The sequence below is a fragment of the Carassius carassius genome, chromosome 42 (assembly GCF_963082965.1).
Source record: "Carassius carassius chromosome 42, fCarCar2.1, whole genome shotgun sequence".
NCBI classification, from domain to species: Eukaryota; Metazoa; Chordata; class Actinopteri; order Cypriniformes; family Cyprinidae; genus Carassius; species Carassius carassius.
In genome coordinates, this window is record NC_081796.1 from 2101333 (window position 1) to 2106658 (window position 5326).

Genomic DNA, 5326 nt, shown 5'->3' on the forward strand with positions numbered 1-5326 from the left:
AATTATCTTTAATAATGTAAATGTTATTTGCTCTCTTTCTGAACAATGAAAGATTAGTAGCAATATTTATATCACATTAACTTTCAATGTTAAATTCACATTTAATATAAAGTCAGTCGTATTAAAAATATGTTATGCATGACACCTATATATGTTACTTAAGTAAACAGACAGGGTTTTATAATAAATTACATAAATTGGAGTAAAGGCTGATGAAATATATACATTTATACACGCACACATACATTACATACATTTTATCTATATATCTAAATAAAAATAGGCTCAGTATATATGACCCAAAGTAACTAGTAACTAACTACTTGAGTAGATTTTTTATCCGATACTCTTTTACTCTTACTCAAGTAACTATTCAAGACTAGTACTTTTACTTTTACTTGAGTAAATATTTCTAGAAGTACTTTTACTTTTACTTGAGTACAGTTTTTGGGTACTCTACCCACCTCTGTCCTTTAGTGGACTTTGCTATCCTAGGAACTACCAAAAGTCCAGCGTTTTGTGACCTTAGGGAGCGTGATGGATTGTAGCGTGGTAGAAGGCTGGTTAGGTACACAGGAGCTAAACCATTTAGGGCCTTATAGGTAAGTAATGATAATTTGTAACTGATACGGAACTTAATAGGTAGCCAGTACAGAGACTGTAAAATCTGGGTAATATGATCATATTTTCATATTATCAAGCGCAAGGTTGGGGGTTTGATTCCCCGGGAACACATGATGGGTAAAAATTGATAGCCTGAATGCACTGTAATTAAATTTTTTAATTTCTTGACCTGGTAAGGACTCTAGCCGCTGCATTTTGGACTACCTGTAAGTCAGTTGGCTATCCTCAAAACAAAGGTCTACCTGCAGCCACGCAGCTTTTATTAAAATATTCATATACCCAGACAAAGGTATTAATTATCCCAACTTATCTTCAAAAACTAGTATTGGAATAGTACTGAAATGTTAAGCCCCAAAAACTTTTCCACCAGACTATATCAACATGTAAAAAAAAAAACAAATATCATCTTAACCACTGCATTGCAAGCCTTGCCAAGTCCATTTATCCAGTAAACTGTAAGATGCGAATATACATATTTCAGTATGTTTTCATGAGGACTTGAACTCCATATTTGCATTGCTGGCATCATGCTCTACTTAAGCTGCAGAAATTAGGTTTACACAGGCGGGAAGCACTGTAAAAAATCTAGTTATTCTAAGTAATCTAATCTAGGTTTTTTTTTTTTTCGTCCTGCAGAGCCATGCATACACACACACACACACTTCCATCAAACATCTGGCTATTCATTAAACATTATATTTCAGCATGGCCACCTGGCCAAACGAGTCTGCTCTGAGAAGTGGGAAGACCAATTATAAAGTTGGCATTCACACAGTGCATGGGTGAGACGCTACAAGACTTCAACACATCACAGCCTCACACCACCATCTCCACATGTGAGTTTCACCGAAACACAACTGATAACCTGCAGTGGTGATGTCCAGCCCTCAGATTCCAGCTCTGTAATGAAGTTTAGTCCAGTCTTCTCGATGGCTAGAGACCAGATGCTGTTTAATTCTGATGTGTCACTGAGATAATATATATATATTTCTCACCTTGAGAGATGTTTCAAAGAAACAAGCAAAATTACATCAAACACAACACCATAGCATCAAATGCAGAGCGCTGTAAAGTATTCCCCTCAAGCATGCATCCATGAAATAAAGTTATTCCAAATATAGGTGGAAGTGTTTGTCTCCACTGATGGACACAATAAGAAACATGCATAAATTCTCATGCTATTTCTGCTGTTTATTTTTCATATTGTGTACATATTTCTGTGACAAGGTATACATTATGTCCTATATACACATTACTGTTCAGAGGTTTGGGAGTGGTAAGACTCTACTGCTCACCAACCAAGGTTGCATTTATTTGATCAAAAAAAAAATAAAAAAATAATAAATAAATAAAAATGAAATATTATCATTTGAAATAACAGTTTTCTTTGTGAATATATTTTACAGTGTAACTGATTGCTGATCAAAGCTGTATTTTCAGCATCATTGATCCAGTCTTCACTGTCACATGATCTTCAGAAATCAGAATAATATGATGATTTGCTGCTCTAAAATGTTTAAAAAAGTTGTGCTGTTTTATATTTGTGTAAAAAGTGGGAGACTTTTTCTTCTTCACAGAATTGTGAGAAAAAGGCTCCAAAAGGTGTCCCATCCATTGATTGTTGTGATTAATTGGATGACAGCTGTCAGGGCTCACGCTCTTCATCTCAGCCTCTGAAAATAAAATATAACCACTCCAGAAGAAGCGAATGTGTTTGTTTGTCCAGGAGAGAGTGAAATGAAGGAAAAAATTAAAAACATAAATGTATGCAAAAACAAAACATACTTCAATTTATGTAGTCAAAGAACAGCAACGCTCCCAATTAATGATATCTCTCCTTGCCTCTCCTCCAGTCGGCCGTTTCTCTGTTCTTTGATCTGAAGGCAGATCACAAACTGATAAATGAGCTCTAAGCCTGAATCAATTGATACAACACCGGCAAAGCAGCTTGTTTGGATGGTTATCGTAACACGGTACAGAGTTGTTTTTATGAGATATTGCATCTCCACTCTGGGTCAATGAAACCCTCCGGTGCTTAGTTTGAAAAACTGATAATTGGCAGATGATGACGTATATCAAAGTTAAGATCTGTGGCTCATACGGAAGGTAATGGCCAAGAAAAGAGTTTTCTTATTTTGTATTTTTTAGATTTAGAAAAAAAATAGACAGTTTTGCACAGTTGCAATATTATTATCAGGTGTTGTATGAATGAATGAAGGAATACATAAATAAATAAATATTATTATTAATATTTAGTTTCACGTTGACCTAAAAGTTTATAAAAATGCAATTTATACATTTAGCTACTTCAAAACCCATTAAATCTCAAAAGCTGCAGACAAATGGATATTAATGTTTTCAGGGTGTTAATTGTGGACAGGTGTTTTCAGTCAAACCTTATGAACAGCCTGCTTCCAGCCTTCTTTCCTTGAACTAGTGACATTGCTCCTTCCAAAATCTGGATTAATGTTGTCCGTAATTAATTATGACTTTACACAACAACAAAGTTACTTTTGCTTTGTTTCTCTGGTAATATGTCGTATGATTGCTTGATGTGTCAAGGACTGCAGTCATTGGTTTTCATTATTATTGGCGAAACAGTATTATTGAAACAAGGACTGTGAACACAACAAGGACACTTCAGATACTATTCTTGCATTCAATTTCATTCTGACAAAAGTTCAGCTATTAAAATGCAACATGGATTGTGCCTTTGCTTTCATAAAAGTATTTTGTCTATTTTGTATAAGTAGTCTGTTTACTCACTATGTGCCAAATGGAAATAAGAAAGTGTGCTTTCATCTTCTTTCTGTTGTTAAGGTTAAAACAATGCACAATGAGCACAATATAAACCATAATTATCACATGTTATTTTTTTTTTTTGCATTCAATATAAAATAGTAAGCTATAACAAACGTTTTCAATGTTTTTCTACTATCTGAGGTCAAAGTTATGTTAATTTCTTCCTAGCTATTTCTAGATGTCAGAGTAAAACATTATATTCTCTCTTATAATGGGTCTCATTTATAAAATGGCTGTATGCACAGATTTGATCTTAAAGTGTGTGAATGCTAAAATCCACGTCAACTTTCAAATTTATTAAACGCTCTTTGAAATGGAAAAGTTCTTGGCACCACATTAGCGTCAAAGCAAACGTCCGCATTTTTAAACCCCAGAAATATGAAAAGGGTCCATACTTTACAGTATTAAATGACATATGGGTTGATTTATAATCAATATTTAATAAAAACACACTTATGGCCCAAAGAAGATAACTTCAATCATGAACCCATTAATAATCATTCTAATAGACTTTAATCAGGTCAGACACCTTATTGAATTTAATATGGATGAAAATGAGGCTCCAAGGCATAGACATACTGTACATTCTTGGTACAAATTGCAAAACTGTTGCAGTTTTTGATTACTAATTTTTGTATTTTTCAGAAATATGTTTTGTCAGCTGATAAACGGTATGTTGTTAAACAATGGTACAATCCATCGAACACACTGCACTTCAGTCCCTCACAACCTTTACTCTTGTCAAATAAATAAATATGGTGCTACACTGACTAAAAGTCCACAACAGACTTATACTGATGCTGCAATTACTTTTTTATTGCACATGAAAAATAAAACACTTGACTTTAAAGAGCTTGAGAATTTAAAGTGGCAGATGCCAAAACTGTGTTAGAACAATATCGTCCATTGGTGCGGATGCTAATATAGTTATTTTTTTAGTTATTGTTCTTGGCGTGAACCATTTCCATGGTCCACTCATTTGCTTCCATATGCATAAAATACACCCAAAAACCATTAAAACACCTATGTGCACATAAAAACAAACGGTCATCCCTTGCTCACATTTCTCTCTCTCTCTCCAGTCATTGTTCTATTCATAGTCAGAAGGCTGATTCATAACACGTAAAAAACCACCTAAACCGCCTGCCCTCGGCTCCGTGTCTAACAACGCCAACTTCAACACACAAGACGCCTTGCTGTGTAGAACAAGCACAAAACAGCGACGTCCCCGCTGCTAAACTGCATGCTGGGATGCTCTCCTGACATGACAGCTATACCCCACAGTCTATTAAACATATCCTTAAAATCAGAGATGCTTTTCTTCAACAGCGTCCCACCATTCCAGAGAACAAAGGGACTCGGTGCTTGTCCTTCCACCGGAACATGAAAAGAAGCACTGGTGATTATCCCTCTTACTCCATTCATGTTTCGTATTATATTGGCGCATTAGAATGCACCTCAAAAGGCACTTTATCTGTGTAATAGGGCACTGTGAATGAAAGATTGCCCCCTCTCCTCCTCTCATTTCATTATTCATGAAAGCTTGTCTTAGGTTCTTCCCGGTCACTCGCTATTTCTTTCATCCAACCCCTTGATAACACCAAAAAAGACGTTTGTTGGCAGGAAAATGGCCTCCCGTTTCTGATAGTTATCAGGATTAGCGTATTCATTAAGCTCTAGAGGAGCAAAGGTGGTTCCTGTTTGGGGAGGATGACCCTCGGTTAGTCATTGACTAGAAAAGTGCTTATCCTTTTTTAATGTCACTTATCATTAAAGACAGAGTCAAATAAAAATGGCCGACAGCAAAGAGAACAGGAAGCCTCTCTTCGCCTCTAATGCTAATTCAACATCACCTAGAAAATAGGGTGTAAAAAAGAAAAAAAAGAGAAGAAATACATAT